Source organism: Terrapene carolina, unplaced genomic scaffold (assembly GCF_002925995.2).
Source record: "Terrapene carolina triunguis isolate 2854851 unplaced genomic scaffold, T_m_triunguis-2.0 Scaffold34029, whole genome shotgun sequence".
NCBI lineage: Eukaryota > Metazoa > Chordata > Testudines > Emydidae > Terrapene > Terrapene triunguis.
In genome coordinates, this window is record NW_020698380.1 from 3,316,771 (window position 1) to 3,335,552 (window position 18,782).

Below are 18,782 nucleotides of genomic sequence, written 5' to 3' on the forward strand. Positions count from 1 at the left end.
GGGGCGGGGGGTGGGCGAGCACCCACCCAGCCGAGGGGAAGTCGGCACCATAGGGGTGAGTGGTAGGCGGGTTGGGGTGAAGAGGCGAGCGAGAGGTGGGTGGGCAGGGGGTGAGGAGGCGAGAGGTGGGTGGGGGAACTGAGGAGGGAAGCAGCAAGCCAGCAGGAGGCCGGGGGATGAGGAAGGGCATGGTGGGGGTGAGGGGGCGGAGCCTGGGAGGAGTGGGCATAGACTGTGGGCGGGGCTGACAGCACCCCAATGTGTCCCGATATTGTAGTGTTGTGATCTGGTCACCCTAGTGCCGTCAGTGGGGTCTGTCGGTAAAAGGACTCTCTCCAGTTCACGGGGGCACAGACTGCCATAATTTGTAAGGCGCTACACTCTCTATGGCTACCACATTAACAGGAGTTTAACTAATCATTTCTTTAAAAAATTAAACTCTTTCTAACTCCCCCCAAGGTTTGGGTTCTGGTTCAGTTCCTACAGTGGGCGAATGCTCCGGTCAATTTTTTCATTATCTGAACCACTTTCCCGCATCCTTAATGAGATGTCACTTTGTGGCCATTGACATACCGGGAGTTTGATACTGGAGTAGCTGGTGAATAAGTTAGATTAGCTACATTGACTAAAGAAAAATAATACAAAAGTTGCCAAGGACCTTACGGCAGAAAAGATAGAAAAAGAACACAGTAGATACGTTTCCTGGGAGATAGTGGCAGCTGCTTCTATCTTACTCCCTCAACCCCAACAAACTCACCAATTAATATTTTAAAAGTCCCATTGAAACCCTATTCAATATTTTATTAGATGAGGTGATTCTCTTTTATATTGTCCTGGTAAATATTTTATTTGCTTGTAAGGATTTAGCATGTGAGAGAAGTTTCTGTGTTTTCCCCCCAGTATTATTTTTTATATGAGCTGATCCAACTATAGCTCTCTCATCAGTGATATGAAAAAGAATAAATTCTCCAGAGTGCTTTCTCACAGAGTCATAAAAATCAGAGCTGGAAAGACCTATTGGGCCATCCAGTCCATCCCCTGCCATTTGAGGCTTGCTTCCTACAGTATATGCTTGAGAAACAACTGAAGTGATGGGACTTCAACTGTCACCCTTGAGAAATTATGACAGAGTCTCAGAATGGTACATTTTACCTGACGTTAACAGGAAAGGAAGGAAACTATACAGCCCCAGAAGGAGCCTTTGGCGAGATTCCATAAGGTCTTTGCATGTGAAATCCAACTTATTTCCCCAAGAAAGTTTCAATTTGCCTCAAGCAAATTCTGCCTAATATGAGGTACTTAACGTAGATCAGCCATGAACTGTTTGTTGAACTGAGGTGAATAGTCCCTGTGAAATCCTGCAGTCATGCTTTCCTCTGTTCACCTGTGTCTTGTTTTGGGGTATAACCCAGACCAGTGAGAGATACTGTCACCACTTGTCCTGTAAACCTGAGTAACTTAAAATGCTCTGCTGCTCTTGCTCCCTGTGTGGACACTCCCAGCCAGCATACAAGCATGCACTGAGTCTCTTTGTGATAAGCAGCCCTAGTTCAGCAACTCTGACTCCAACAGCTTTAGTTAGTACTGGCCAACTGACCCCAACACATTCCACTTCCAAATTTCCCAGCCTTCTATTGGAAAATGTAGGTCTGTTGCTCTTTTAAAGAGGCAAAAACACAGCAGTTTGTTGCTTTAACTGGAGTCAACAATCACTTCAGTTCAAACACAGCACTGAGTTGGTTTAGATTAAAAGTAAATCTTTTGTGGGGGAGGGATAGCTCAGTGGTTTAAGCATTGGCCTACTAAAACCAGGGTTGTGAGTTCAATCCTTGAGGGGGCCACTTTGGCATCTGGGGCAAAATCTGTACTTGGTCCTGCTAGTGAAGGCAGGGGGCTGGACTTGATGACCTTTCAAGGTCCCTTCCAGTTCTAGGAGATAGGATAAAAAATTAAAACAAGTTTATTAACAAAAATGAGAGGTTCTAAGTGAGTTCAAGTGTAAGGGATAAAATTAGAAATGGTTACAAATATATAAAAGTGAAAAATGCTTTTCTAGTGACTAAGATTTAACAAAACTACAGTCTTGGTTGAAGATAAGACTCTTACCATACCTCTTTCTAGCAAGATGGCTGACATCCCCTTGGTCAGGATCTCCCACAAACTACAAAGCACTTGGTTCCTTTGTCATCTTAGGTGAAAGATAAGATGGGGTTCATTGTCCCTTTCTCTTATAGTCCAGTGAACTTTTTAAAATGTATCCTTCTCAAAGTCCAGTGGCTGTGAGGAAAGGTGCCATGAAGTCTGAGGGAGAAGGTTCTATGCTGGTTTCTTCCCCGCTGGTGCTTTCTTCAATGCAAATTGATCTGTTCCTGCAGCCTGTGATTGCCAATTGTCTGTGATTGCACCTGGATGGAGACATTGGCCTTTCCTGTGTCTGGAAAAAACGTGTTTACCCACTCCCCAGACTTGTCTGGTTCAAACACATTTTAGTCCCATATTTCCTTCACATTTGTACAGTCCTTTGGGTGTTTACTGTACATCCACCACACAAGAATATTAATGATCAGTGTGTTATTGGTTTTCCAGTGATATCTTACACGACACCTATTAGACACAGATCATGACATAAGTGATGAACTGGTCAGGCCAGCTGAAATTCACTATCTGATACCAGTGATCCCGTTGCCCTCTGGCACTGGGATGCTCTTAGGGTCATAATCTGTTACATTCTCATTTTCTGCCAGGCTTTCATGCAGTCAATACTCTTGCCTTGAGGATTTTGACTTGATGACAGTATTACAGACTTGATTGTGACCACATGCACACATGTAGCAGCTGATTTTTATAAGATACATAGCAGTTAGTGCCTGCCTACAGTATATTGAAAGGCAGGGTTGAGCCATAAGACTGGATTCTCCAAGTCAGCAGAATAAGTTTTTTAGTCTTCCTATATGTTTGTACAGTGTCTCTCTCGCACACTGAGGCCCCATGCCTGATTGGAGCCTTTGGTTGTTACTGTAGTACACATATTGATGATTTGGTTCACGTAGGATCTATCTATTCAGGTTTTTACAAATTCACTCATCGTGGTATCTGAACACATGTATTATCATTGGTGTTGAAAGTAACTTAGATTGGGAGATCAGTTCAAATCACAGTCTAAATGTTCTCTTCTGGAGTAAAAAAAAATGCCTTTGCTAATACTTTTCTTAAATCTAATGTGATGAACAGGTCAATTTTTTCATATTTTCACGTAATAGCAATTAATCTTTTTGATAACATGAAGCAACTAAGAGTCTTGTGTTGCATCATTTTCTGCTGTATGTAAAATACAAATCTTGGAGTAAGAATAATTTTGTTGACAATTTTAGATATGTCCTGTTATTTCTTGCCAGTAACTGGTCATGTTTGGACAGTGGCAAAACATCTGTGTATTACTCATATAACTGTGACAGTTCAATGTACCAGATTTTAGAAAATTACCTATATTTGATGCTGACAATGTGGGGTTTTGGGTCAAAATGTTATTCCACTTTTTAGTTTTATGTCCAAATCTAAACCCCACTTTTCTTTTCTTTTTACTGATTCCACTCTCAGTTAAACTAGCATAAAGACTAGAATAACTACACTAAAGGCATCAGAACTACTCTAGAGTTTCACTGTTGTAACTGATGTCAAAATCTGGCTCTACATTTGGACTGTCTATGAATACAGACTATGGACCTGAGTCTGATCTTATTTACACTGATTTTACAGCCGTGTAACTCCACTGACTTCAGAATTCTTGATTTGCACTGGTATAAGTCAGAGAACCTGAGTGTACCCTATGTAATGGAGAATGGTTTCCACACCAACTCCAGCAAAGAGCTGTACAAATCTCCGATTCCCATTTTTGACCATTTCCTCCCCTCCCCCATCCGAGTATCAAATAGTTTCCACTCTAGCTTGCATTCTTCACTTAAAAGTCATCTCTCGTGACTAAACCTTTAATTAATCTGACTGATCTGAATTTTTTAAAAGTAAATACAAAATAAATAATTAGAGCTAGTCAAAAAACAGAAAATTTTGTGAAATATTTCAAAGCTGTTTCCATTTTTATGGTTCAAAATGGGTCTGTTACTTGTTTTCCACTGAATTTTCTGCAATATTTTTACCAAAATATTCAATAAAACTTTTATCAACATTTTTACTGACTTTTTTGTCAAAATCATTTTTAAATGTTTTTTGTTTAAAGAAGAAAGCACATTTTTTGTTTTAAAAAAAAACCCTCAGGAATGATTTCAAAAATATTTTTGATTAAAAATTTTAGTTTACAAAAAAAGTTACGTAAAAAATTGCAAAAACCAGAAAATTCAATGTCAATTGGGGGTGGTGGGGGCGGGGGAGAGGAGAAGGCCATTAAACAATTTTGTGTCATCCTGCTCTATAAATAATGATGCATTGTGCTGTTAAATGCCTTTCCTGCATCTCTTGCAACAAGAATGCCTTGATATTTCTTCTTAAACTGTATGACAAGTTTCTTTCTATTTACCTAGATTTTTTTTATTATAGGGTTTATTCTATTAACCTAATGCAAAATTAGATTATATGAACCTATAGAAATAGATGCACATGACACAACATAAGAAAAATGAAGGCAGCCCTCCCATGGGAGAAATAAAAGAAATAGTCCAATCCCACTTTTGCAATAGCATCAATTAGTAGAAAGAATTGATTCTACCGTCTGCCTAGCACTCCTAGTTAGCTGAGTCACACACAATAAATGCTGCAGTGGAAAAAGACAACTAATTCCCAAGAATCCCAATGGGAAAGAAATTAATAGATGCTGTTTTGCAGGATTTAAAACAACCTACCTGTGGGTCATTTTTAAGCTCTATATTATAAATTACTGCATTTGAATTATTTGCATTATCCCTCCCAATTGTCTTTACCTAGTAAATATGTAACTTTTCAGATCAATTTATTGAGTGCTTTGCTTGTAGTATGTTCCTGATCTTCCTAATTTCTTTGAAAGCCATATGCAACCTAGTCTCATAAAGGGAAGCTGTACAAAAACAATAAAATGTAGCTCTTAGATTTGGGGCCAATCATTTTAACTTCACTTGAAAGTGTATGTTATTTTTAGGGAAAGATCTTATCAGATTTATCACATACAAGTTTATTTCAATGGGGGTTCTGTGTAAGACTGGATCTTTAACTGAGACAAAATTCTTATGCTTGTTTCAGGAAATGAAAAGTGTGTGATTGTCTTTGTAAGAACAATTATGTAAAATCTTAAACACAAGAGTACATAAGATGCCATCAATTAACAGAATTAGTTACAAAATATATGACACAAATTCTCAGAGCTCTTGGAATCTGATATGAACTGCTAGAACAGTCAATTCAATAGAGATGTAATGTAATACAAACCTGTACCAAAATAAAAGAGTAGTAGAAAACATTATGCTTTATGGACACAGAGTAAATCTGTAATACATTAATTTAGAAATGTGAGTGAAATACTAGCCACTAAATCAGGATTAAAATAGATGGAAATATATTCAATACATTGATGGTATTTGAAAGGTTATATTTAATGCTATCTTGTCTTGACCTTTAGATGAAATTTGCATTTGGTTTTGGATGCCTCGGTGAATTTTCTATTTCCTGTTCAAAACCTTTTTAAATCTTGAGGAAAACATATACTGTTGCAATAGGCATCATTTTTAGTCTCACTAATATAACTTTACACACCATGACTTTATAACGTTAGCTATTGTTTTAGGTCAAATTCTGCATGGAACCTATATCCACAGGGAATGCATGGGGTATACAGAAACCCAGAATTTGGATGCTGAGTGTTGTTATAGTGTCATGGCCCCTTCCAGATTTCTGACCAGGACTTTGGAAGAAGAGACAGACCCAAAATATCTATCCCAACTTTTACACTGGATGCATTGTATGCTATGGCAAAAGGTTATGAGTTTTACTTAGTGCTTTCTGGGTGCTTGTTTCAGTATAGGCATGTTTACTAAAACTAATCGAACATTCATTCAAGAAGCTCTAAGTAATACAGGACATTGCACAAGTCTGTATGTAGAGAGAGCACAATCCTGAAAGAACACACCAGTATGTTTATAAATGTGTTCTGAAAATGGCACCTTGTATGTAACCCTGTACTTATAAAACACAGAGAACAAAAAACTGAGTTAGCCTACAGTGGGGAGATAAAAGGCAGTCCAAACTTCAGAAAAATTGGAGATTGTTTCTTTCAAAAAACACATGGGATCTGATCCAAAGCCTGTTGAAGTTAATGGAAGCACACTCATTGACTTCAGATCAGAGACATAGGGTCCTTTGGGCTATGGGACCTGGGATTCTGAATGGGCTAAACACAATGTTTATTTCAGTTTTATGTTTGGTCAGATTTCTTTGAGTTTTGTTCATCCCCATGTATTATAACCAGTGCTTGTGGTATAATATGTTCAACCATGCGACATGAGGGAATTATAGCAGACACCTAGGAGGTGTAAGTGTCATAAAGGTGGCCAAACAGTTTCTCGTCTAACCGTTATTTTTACCTGCTCATTGGTGGGGAGGGAGAGAAGGCGTTAGAAATTTTTAACTTTGGGTTAGGGCCCATCTATACTAAAAATAAAAAGCCCTAATTTGTTGAGGAACTTGATTACAATACAATTGTCCCTTGACCCGGGTACTTCATGGTTCAAATTCACAGTGTGGATAGGACCTAAATGTCATGTAACCTAGTCATGCAACTGAGCTAAAACTGTGTGTTTCTTGGTCCCAATAACCAGCTCTGACTGTTGGTTTATATTCTTCATCTGAACTATATGTCTGGTATTGGAAAGGTTACAGAACTCTTAGACAAAGGAACATTGGTAGAGGAATATTGCACTGAATTGTAACAGAAAAGCACCACATGTGAAAACATGTAACAGTTCTGTGCAATTGTTCACATATTAAAAAGTGCAAATGCAAAGTAGGGTGGCCAACCCTCCAGGAACTAAAGATTAATCTTGAATTGAAGATCACATGATGTGATGAAACCGCCAGGAATACATCGAACCAAAAGTGGCAACCCTAATGAAAAGGGTGATAAATATTTTATCACATGCTGGATGCAATACTGAAAGGATTTCTTGGAAGGCAACAATTGCTGGCTCATACTAGCCTTCTGCTACTGTATGTCTATTCTGCAGTCCATGCTTATGTTAGAACATTGAACAAAAAACCCTCTAGAGGACAGAGCACATCATTCCACTTGTACTTGGAAGCACCACCATAGGCGTCGACTTTCTAATGTGCCAGGCAGTGCTCCCGCCAGCTCTGCCCCCACTCCACGCATTCCCCCAACGCCCTGTTCCATCCCCGCCCCTGAGTGTGCCCCACCATCTCTTCTCCCCCTCAGTGCTTCCTGCACCCTGTGGAACAGCTGATCCACAGGAGGCGGTGATCAGCAGGGCGGGCGGGCGGCACTGGGGGGAGAAGGAGGTGCTGATGCAGGGGCTGCTGGTGGGTGCTCAGCACCTACCATTTTTTTTTCTGTGAGTGCTCCAAGGCTGGAGTTAGCACCCATGAGCACCACTGTTAATTTTGTCTTGTTTGGCTAAACCAGCAGTTCTCTACCAGTGGGCTGCGGGCACCCTTGGTCCACTGACTATGTGTAAAGGGTCCACAAAAGACACAGACTGAAAACTGACTCAACAGAGTTCAACTATATATACAGACAATAGATTTCCAAAGGGGTCCGCACCTCCATTTGAAATTTCTAAAAGGGGCGTGACCTCCATTTCAAATTGTTTAGGGGTACTCAAGTGAAAAAAGGTTGAGACTCACTGGCCTACACCATTTAATCAGCGAATGTTTTTCTAAGTTTCTCTGGCTGATACCAGAGATCAGATCAGGTTAGCAATATATAAGGCAAATGTAAAAATCTGTTTTTTTTTCTATGCAGGAGATTTCATTGTGAATCATTGTAATTACTCAGGAATTCTGTAAGGAGCTTGATACCACTGCTGTTCTCAGTGTTTGCAGACAAGTTTACATTTGTTCCAGCAGCATGGCATGTGTCTGTGCTCTCTGATTTTTCTAAGTGACCCCTCAGCAGGCAAAGGAAAGGAATTAAATTGGTAATCCCCTTGCAATGGCTGAGAAACACCTATCTTAGCTGCCTTGTCCTGGGTTGGGTATTAATGTAGACTTCTTTCTGTTCCAGAAATAACTGGGATAATAGTAAATAGAGCTCAGGGCTGATGTGCTATCTGACTTTGAGCCAGGCTCCTTCCTGAAGCAGATCAATTCAAACTTTTTTCTTTAATCTGTATTTTACTAGGTTGTTTTCTCTAGAATTCATGTAAGGAGACAAGCTGTACAGACCACAGAAAGACCATTGTAGATGTTAAATATTGACGAGAGCCATCTGGACTTCACTGCAGAAGATTTACAGAAATTCTCGTCCCTCATCGGGTAACACAAACCCAAAGGAAAAAGAACACAGCCAATGGATGGCTGCTGAAAGCTTTCTCAGCATTTGTATTTTACATGATGACAGAGAAATTCTGAGAAGAGCATGAGGGTGGAGAAACAAGGGCCCAGATACACTGGGGCAAATCTGAAGTGCAGTGGGGGCTAAGGTGGAGTTAGCCACATTTAACCTGGGACCAACAAGAGTCAGCCTGGTCCCCAGTGCAACATAGCATAACCTTTGGGCTGCTCTATATTATAGCCCCTGAGGCTGTTCTGGCAGCTGGAAATCAACTGGGCAGGGAGGTGCTCTGGCTGGCCTCATTTTCCCTGGTGATGCCCCCCACCCCTGCACAGGGGCCTGGGATGGGACTGGCAATAGAGATATGAGGGCGACCCTATGTTTCCAGATGATTCCCCTATGGAGAGGAATCCTTCACTGGCTGATGAAGCTAGATTTAAGCAGAGACTATGGCTTATGTTAAAAAGCAGTGCAAAGCAGACTTTACAGGCCAGAGAGACTGGTCCAATATTTAAAAAATCTGTTAATTCATAACTGGACTCTCAGCATGGTGTTTTACCAGAAGCACTAACTTAAAGCATGACTTCACACACCAAAAACATTACCCAAGGAAGGGGTAGAAAACCCATTGATCGGGCATTTAACACTATAGTGAACGAAGCATTCCTAAATATACCCCAGGGACTAATCCTTCCCTTGCAAGGAGATGGATTGAATGATGTAACTGGTCTGTCTCCTCTCTGACACAGAGTTTAGTTTAAGGCCAGAAGGGACCATTAGATCACCTAGTCTTGACTGACTGTATATCACAGGCTATCAACAGCACCTCCCACTAAACCCAACAACTGAAATTAGACCAAAGTATTGCAATCCACAGGAGACTAAACTATTATGTGCCACTGGCAAAGAATAGAAGGGACTGAGGTGTACCAGTGCCTGAGGCCCATACAATGGAGGATGATTCTGTCACCTGTAATCAAGGATATCTTCTGTTCCATAAATTCATCTCAAATTAAATGACTGTCAGTTTCCAACTTCATGTAAGGTGCAGTATAGCCTGCAGTGGGCACTGTTTCCCCTCAGCTGCTAATAGCACAATTCCTAATAAGGTGGGGGTCAACCCCCTCTTCGCAGACACATGGGAGGGTGGTTATGACATATCCCACAAGTCTCCACTTAAATTGTAACGTAACTCTTGATGACGATCTATGACACTTATATAGCATTGCTCATCCCAAAGGTCTTTCAGAAACATTAATTAGTTAGGCCTCACACCACCTTGGTAGCGTTGGCAAGTGTTAAGTTATAATGTAGTATTATTACATGCACTAGTGAAATGCCACACAGGGATCAGAACCCCACTGCCGTAGGCATTCTACATGCACGCACACAAAGACAGCCCTTGACCTAAAGAGCTTACAATACAAACATATAACAAAAGACAACAGGGCAAGGAAAACAGGTAGGCGAAGATACGGTAACTGCAAAACATGCTGCTTTTTTATTACAATAAGCAGCACTCACAGCATGCCCACTGCCTTGCCATATAATCACTCCCAACCCGAGAACAAATCCCAAGGAAAAAAAATCAACCCTTTGAAAATGTTCTGGCTGAGCCACCTCACAAGGGAAAGAATGACACACACAACATCTGCAGCATTTGTTTCAAGGATCGCATGACACACATACCGTTAAGTGTAAAGAAATACGTTTTGCTATTGAGGTGTGGGCTGCATGCAGCACTTGATGAAACAATGATCCTCTTTGCTTTCTGGAACTGGCAATCTGATGACCAGCATCTTTAGCGCAGTGAGATTCATGGCCTGCTGTATTAGACAAAGCAATCTAGAGCACACTTGGACTCACTCTCTGCACATGAGAGGCCTGTGTGGAAATGGAATGATCACAGACACCCTTGTCTAGGTGTTTATTTCAAATCTGATCTTAATTCATAATGCAACAGAAATTTTAAAAAGTGTAACTGAAATACTGTGATGGCAGATAAGAATAAGTAGAGCCGGGAGAACTTGGGAACATCCTGTGCATTAAGTAGTTCTGGTCAAATAGCAGGGGAAAATATGTTGAATAATTAATGTCACAAATATTGCTAGTACTTACTGAATAATTTATTCAATACATATTCCCAGCATTCATCACATTTATTCAATGAATAGGACACAAGCAGCTATAGAGGTGGTTAAATCCATTAAAAAAAAAACTTGTTAAATAAATTATTTGATTAAGACAGCAATTTTTGGTGTCTAATATATTCTGTAAATATTATTCATCCAGCTGTAGTAGTAATGAACAGGCTCGTTTTAAAAAGTTCCTCCAGTTTTTGGAGGCTTCGAAGCCTGAAGCTGTATAATCAAGGCCAGAAACAAAAGCTCTGTTCAAGTAATATTACAATTCAGGTTTAAACCACAAAGGACAAGGAATTTAAGGCTGCACTCTCTTCTCCACTTATCCTACTATGATATACCAAGGTTGCCCTACAAGTTACATTGGTGCAGGACTGTCCTGGCTTCTGAACAGGGCCTGCATTCCAGAAGTGCGTTGTGGGGAGAGAAATTAATGAACACAAACACAGGCATTGTTCCCTAGTCTATTGTTTACGATAATTACATAGTTCCTGTCAGTGCTATGAACAAAGACAGATAACTTTTCTGCAGTTTTTGTTGTTTTTTTAACACAGCTCTAGGATAACTTTCAGAGTTCCAGCAAAATAACAATGTTTGCAAATGCCCAGCGAGCCAGCCTGCTCCCATTTTCATACATGCAACGTTCAACTGCTGTGCAAATCTTCCCAGCCCTAAGCTACCTTTGCCTAGCACAACCCTTCCTTGGTTCTAAGTGATTAGTATCTTTAGCCATGTGCTTCTGGGCACATGGTTCATGAGGCAGTTGCATCTTAGCCAACGTGGGTGAATTCTTCTTAATGCCCATCTCCCAGAGATTTCTCTGGGAGATGGGCATTAAGATCCATTGAGGCACCATAGGAGCCCTGCTGGTTGTGTCTCCCAGGGTGACATGCTGAATCATGTGTTGTTTTGTTTGTCTTGGATATGGAAAAATGATGGTAGTGAGTTAGGGGAAGGGTGTTCATTGTTGCTGGGGGTAGTAGGCAATGTTCCCTCTAATTTTTACATCCATGTGCAGAATGAAATTTGTTATGTGCACCAATATGGAGGTGATGTGTGGCGGGGGTGGGGCTGAGGGGTTCAGAGTATGGGAGGGGTCTCACAGCTGGGACAGAGGGTTGGAGTGTGGGGGGGTGAGGGCTCTGGCTGGGGGTGCAGGCTCTGGGGTGGAGCCAGGGATGAGGGGTTTGGGGTGCAGGAGGGGGCTCAGGGCTTGGGTAGAGGGTTAAGGTGCAGGGATGAGGGCTCTGGGGTGGGGCCAAGGCTGAGGGATTCAGGGTGCGGGAAGGGGCTCGGGAAGAGGGTTGGGGTTCAGAGGACTGATGGCTCCGGCTGGGGCTGTGGGCTCTGGGTGAGGCCGAGGATGAGGGGTTGGGGTGCAGGCTGCCCCGGGCCTGTGGTGGGGAGAGAGGACTCCCCCCAGCCCTCTCTTGCTGCAGCTGCCCTGGGGCTGGGACCGGGAGAGAGGCTCCTCTCCCCGCTGTCAGCAGCTCCGGGGCCAGGGCCAGGGCCAGGGGAGGGCGTCTCTCCCCGCCGGCAGCGTGCCTGCACGGCCCTTTATAGCCTGCTGCGCAGCTGTGCAGCTTAGAGGGAACTTAGGTAGTAGGTATTTCTGCATGCATCTCTCTGTTGGTTTAGCAAACATGCCTCCCTCCATCGCATATCCTGTATACTCTGCGCACAGTGAACAAGGTTCTCATCTTACTACATACTAAGCCACAATGACACCAGAAAACATCTCCCTTTTCCCTACACTATTGTGTGTGGATATTTTGTAAATAGTTGGGGCAAAATACAGCTGTGTTCATAAACTTATTTCTCTCAGTTTAACATGCATTTGCCTATGTGCCATCCCCTCATACATTCATACTGCAATAACACCACTTTCTGTTTGAATAGCACTTTCATTTCACTACATCACCTTGCTATCCTTGATACAACTTTCTGATTGAAACTTACTATATAGTAGAACTTCAGCGTTATGAACACCTCGCGAATGGAGGTTGTTTGTAACTCTGAACAAAAGGTTATGGGGGTTGTTCTTTCAAAAGTTTACAACTGAACATTGACTTTATACAGCTTTGCAACTTTACTATGCAGAAGAAAAATGCTGCTTTCCCTTTATTTTTTTAGTAGTTCACATTTAATACTGTACTGTATTTGCTTTTTTTTGTTGTCTCTGCTGCTGCCTGATTCCATACTTCTGGTTCCAAATGAGGTGTGTGGTTGACTGATCAGTTCATAACTCTGGTGTTCATAACTCTGAGGTTCTACTGTACATGTATTATGCTGTGTGAGTCTTATTGCTCTGAAGTGTTCTCTATGCCCATAGACGGCACAGGTTCTACACCATGAATCAAAGCTAAATCAGGTGGCGTTGCTTCAGTTTCTGCTGCTCTTATCGCTATTGACTAGTATATAACAAAATAACACCTCCTGAAGAATAGCATGCAGTAAGTGTTGGCTACCAATCAGAAAAAAAAAACCCCAAAGGAACTACTCACTTAAGTTATCTTCCTTCACTGTTGGGGTAGAGATACAATTATAAGCGGAGGAAGCTGTGTTGTTGGGGGTCTCTTTAGTTTGCTGGGGGGAGGGGAGGGATTGGATTGGATCTAGGATCCATGTAGTCTTAATGCACCACTGTATCAACATCCTTAGTCCATAGCTTTGGGGCGGGAGAGTGGAAGAAAATTTAGGGTGAAGTCTATTGAAGTCTAATGGGAGCCATTGAAACTAATGCTGAGCACTTTTGAAAATTCCACCCTTTCCGCTCTTTAAATTATCCACTTCATGAATATCCAGTTGAGATTTTAACTGAGGCAACCAAGCAATTAATATGTGACACTGATCTTTAAATTCTTTACCCCAAGAGGGAATAGAACATAGTTAGGCCAAGAGTCAACAAGCTCTTGCTTCCAAAGGAAAAAAGTCTGCATACTTTATATACTTTCCACAAAATCTGTCAGCACCGCTAAAGAATGTGTTAACAGGTTAAGCAGTCTTGTAAGGACAAGACCTACAATTTTTCATCAGGTGTTATGCAAAGAGGCAGAGTAAGATAATAAATACACCTCACTCTAGATGCAGCTGTTCCCCATGTAGAGTAGTTGCAGAATAGACAATTTGATAGTGACTCATTTGCAGGGGGATGATCATTGGCTCTATAGCACTATCTGTGGAGGAGCTTGAGAGAATCAATCAAGTCAAGTGTTTCTCTCTCTCTCTCTCTCCCCACCTCCTCCCAGTCCTTCAGAACTCTGACTGCTACTAACAATTTTAAAATCACACACTTTTGTGCCTGATAGCTACTGTTGTCTGTATGCCACTGCTGACCTGCAGAGCATGCCAGAGCATCACTCAGAGAAAGGAAGACCAAGGCAGAGTTAAAAGGCCCTTTTCGTTCTCCTCACATCACCCATTTTATCTCCCCTCCTCTTTATGCCTGTTTCCTTTCACAATGGTGCTATATGCTGATAAGACAATATTTGATTGCAAAAAAAAAAATCTCATTTTGGCCATGAGGGATGGACTTTTTGGGCTGCTTCAATATTCTTCTTTAAGGGCTCAGTCCTGTAATGTGCCAAGCACCACAACCTCACACCTTCAGGAGGCACTCAGTACCCCACAGCATTGGGCCTCAATTACACACTAATTTCATGCCCTTACCTTCCAGGCCTTGCACAGTTCTGGACCAGTTCCTCTCTTCTCTCATAGCCTTCAAGTCTCTCTCTCACTCAATCTTCACATTCCTCAGAGCCTCTCATGTAGGGCACTCTACTCGCCTCAGCTACACTGCTATATACCAGGCTAGCTGGGTGTGACATATCTGTGGAGGGGGGGTCCTAGTAAAAATACGTTACAGAATTAAAGAAACAGAAGTTTTTCTGTGTCCCCAGTAAAAATCACCAAGACTAATACAATCGCTGCATTGCTTGCACCTAAACTGATAAGGCTGACGTTTTGTCAAGATATTTCTAATGTTCCCATCACAGCAGTATCTGTGTATCCACCATCTGACTGCTGTCATCATACTTGGATAATTTATTACAACACTAATAAGGACTAGACAAGCTAAAAAGAATGACTAATTCACATGACAATGTACATTTCTGCTGTGAGAAGTTGACACACAATAGAGCAACAAATGGGAGTGTTATTACATTGTCAAAGGAGAATATTTTATACTGTATTCCACTATACACTAGATGTGGGCTTGTTTTTTAAAATTCTGAAAAAGAGAACCTGGTATTGTTCATGAACAAGTTCACTCTACTTCACTGTTTTGAGGGAAAACACTTAACATAACACATATTCCCCTTCTTCTCAAAGGTCTCAAAGCAGGTGGCAACCAGGGCCTCTGAGGCTGGCTAGAACAGTACCATGGTTTCTGAGGTTGGTAGCAGTAGGACTCAGTCTAGTGTTTAGCCTAATGGCAGCAGCACACAGTTTGCCAACGAACCTATCAAGTAGCTAGCTAACTTCCACCACATATGTGAATATCGTTACAGTAGAATCTCAGAGTTACAAACTGATCAGTCGGCCACGCACCTCATTTGGAACTGAAAATACACAATCAGGTAGCAGCAGAGACAAAAGACGGAAAAAAAAGGTACAGTACTGTGTTAAATGTAAACTACTTTAAAAAAAGGGAAAGCAGCATTTTTTTTTCTGCATAACAAAGTTTCAAAGTTGTATTAAGTCAATTTCAGCTGTAAACTTTTGAAAGAATAACCCTAACGTTTTGGTCGGAGTTATGAACATTTCAGAGTTACACGCAGCCTCCATTCCCAAGGTGTTCATAACTGAGATTCTACTATAATTCATCCTACCATGTCAGCCAAGTGTGTGATCTTAAGTGCACACTTAGTAATTCTCCTCTCACTATAGCAACTGGTCATTTGCTTTGAAAATTACAGTATAATTATTAATGAATTAAATGTGTGCAGCCTTTAGATTGACGGCCTCTTTAAACCTAGATTAAAATACATACTAGCCCTAATTTTTAATAAATACTCTGAAGTTTGTTAGGACAGAAGCCATAGCACTCTTTATTAACTGCACAAGCACTCAGTCCTGTCAAAGCATGCTTGGCTTCTAGAAACTCCTAGTTCACATTGGACATGTTTGTAGGCTTAATGTACTTTAACACATTATGTAGCCATTCCCCTTTCTTTACAGCATGGCTGTAGTGTCGGCTTCATTTTCCCCATCCCCCCCTCCAAATATTGCCTGTTCAGAATAAAACTGGGTTACCTTGGTGGAGAAAAGTTCACTTTAATTAACAAGTATAGAAGTGTATAAAAGGAGCACCCACTTCCAATACTTGTGTATATCTGTGAGTGTGAAAACACTCCCCCATGCAACACCCACAGGAACTTTAAATTGCAGCCTGAACAATGCACGCAGATTGAGAGAATTTTATTAAAAAAAAAAAATCCTTTTGTTTGTAATGATAAAATAGCTACATCTCTATAGTATTCCATTAGTTTATAGGTTAGCAGAATACAGTATTCAGAATAAATATGCACAACTAGCACTTCTATATTATTATCACATTAAACCCCTGGATAAGTAAGAAAAGAATAACAATTGTAGTTTTTATGTATCCCTTTATGATACCTTTGTGAAAAGTATAGCAATAGTGGTGCATTATGAAAATGCAATTTTAAAGTACTGTAGTTGGAATTTTGCACAGTATAACTGCCTGATTTGATCAGTCTGCTACTCTTGCTTAACTTGCTGATAGCTATCTGTAGACTGCTAAGTTCCTCACTGGTGTGATGGTTTCCAGTTCCTGGCATAGTCTTTGGAAAACCCCTCCATGTTCAACACTGATGTCTTTACTTGTGCTGGGAACCTAAATCTAAAGGATTTGAAACTCATTGCCTAAATGCTACCCATGATTAAATCAATCAATGAATCTGTCTAGGTCTTTTCCAGCACTAATTCCTAGGAATAATATCATTGAGATAACTCTAGTCAATTGAGCCTGCCAATTTAAAATTCTCAAACTATGTCAGGCCTTAAGAGAAAAACGTTTCAATTTTTAAAAAACGAACCCTGAAAAAAACTCAATTAAATGGGATAATGTAAACTCAATTAAAAATATCACAAATAAAATCCCAGCAAAAAAAATTCCAAGATCTCCTGTCAGCATAATACGTCTTCACCAGACGTGCTACAGCGGCACGTGCCGCTGTAGCACTGTAGTGTAGACTTGCCCCTAGTGTCAAGGAGGGCAGATTTTGAGGGGATGTTTTAATGACATGAAGGGCCAGAGTTTCAACCATGTTTGCGTGCTGAAAAATGCATATACAACTGCATACCTAATTTGCACATGCATTTACTGTGATTGTGCATGACAACTGGGTCACTGTAGTTAACTGTATGAAAATTAAGCTTGCAGTTGTATATGCAATTGTTTTGTTTCAAAATCTGGCCCAAAAGGTACAGTTACCATACTCCCATACATATTTAACATACTGAGCCAGATCTTTAAATAAATTGCTATAAATTGACATAGGGCTTGTCTACACAGTGCATTAGTCCGCACTAGAGGGTGTAAATTCTAGCGTGCAGTAGGCTGTCATGCACTAACTGGCCCCTGTGGACACAATGACATGCACCACAAGTTCCCTGGTGCATGATAATATAGTCCCATTTCAAACAGTACTTTGTTAACACACACTAGGGAAGTCTTAGTGCACACCAAAAGTGTCCACATGGGCCAGCTAGTGCGCATTAACATTTATATTCCTCTAGTGTGAACTAATATGCTGTGTGGACAAGCCCTTAGCTCCCTTGGCTTGATAGAATAACATAGATTAACAGATGAGGATATGTCCCTATATAACAGACACACAATAATTTCACTGAAATTTTTTGCATGCCTTCCATATTGTAAAATGGACACACAATATGGATAATTGAGGGTGCTGATTATTCATAAGGCCTAAGCACTTCAAATGCAGTTCTATTAACCAGATCGCCCACTATTCCTTATTTCTATGACCACTAATTGCAAAAAGGCGTTTTGAGTTAGTTAACCTGGAGGGCAAGAATTATTTATAAAAGATTAGAAGCACTGATGAATATTTTTAGTGGTATATACTCCGGAGTTTTTAACCTAGAAGGGTGCTATTGCATCTGTGATCAGAAGTTGAAACAAATTTACTATAACAGGCAACACTCATTTCATAAACATCAAATGTACAGTATTCTTTTTGTAGTTGGTAAAAACGAATGGAATCCTTGACAGGCAGAGCTATGTAGAAATATGTTTGCTCTAGAACTGCTTTAGTTCAAGTAACACAGCTCATGTTAAGTCCTTCTGTCTTACGAGGAGTGGGTAGGGGTGGGAGTGGAGGTGTTTCTGTCTGTCTCTCTCCTAGTCAGATGCCTTAGTTTTTGTGTATTGAGATGTTTATAAATTCACACGACCTTCTGCTCTTTCCTGTTTGTTGATAGTCAGAAGGAAGGATGTTTATTAAATACCAAATATAATTTCCTTTTTATTTCATTAAGGACGTGTTTGTTGTTGAAGGAGCATTATCACCACATTGGCCCAAGTTGTTAGCTGGTGTAAATCAGCATAGCTCCATTAAAGCCTATGGAGCTACACTTACGCCTGCTGAGGATCTGGCCCTGGAGTGTTTTTAATAGATGTAATGGTGGGCACATTCATTATAAAGAGGAGACAGGTTACTTCATTTCTTTTCCCAAGGATAGTGGAAGAGGGATAGTCAGATATTTCAGCTCCATTTTGAGGGATGGTCAAATGTTTGTCTAATGGCGGCCAGATGCTTAGAAAAGACCTAGCAAATCAATGGAGTCCATCTTCATCAAGTGACTGGATTTGCTGTATAGATGTACATGAATATTATCTCAACCACCACAGGAGGCAGCAGCTTCTCTAGATGAACTAGAGGGAAACACCCCCTTGGATGAACCAACTTGAGCCACGGTTCAATCCCCAACTCGAGGTTCTTCTATTGAAGTTATGATGCACATCACACTGAAAACTAGATAAGCATTTGAAGTGGCACCAAAAAGCAGATGAAACTTAAGTTTTGCTATAAACTTCATCTTCAAGACAGGTTTGCCCAAGGGTTCACTGAGGTTCATGAATCTCTTGCCTAACCAGTTTCAAG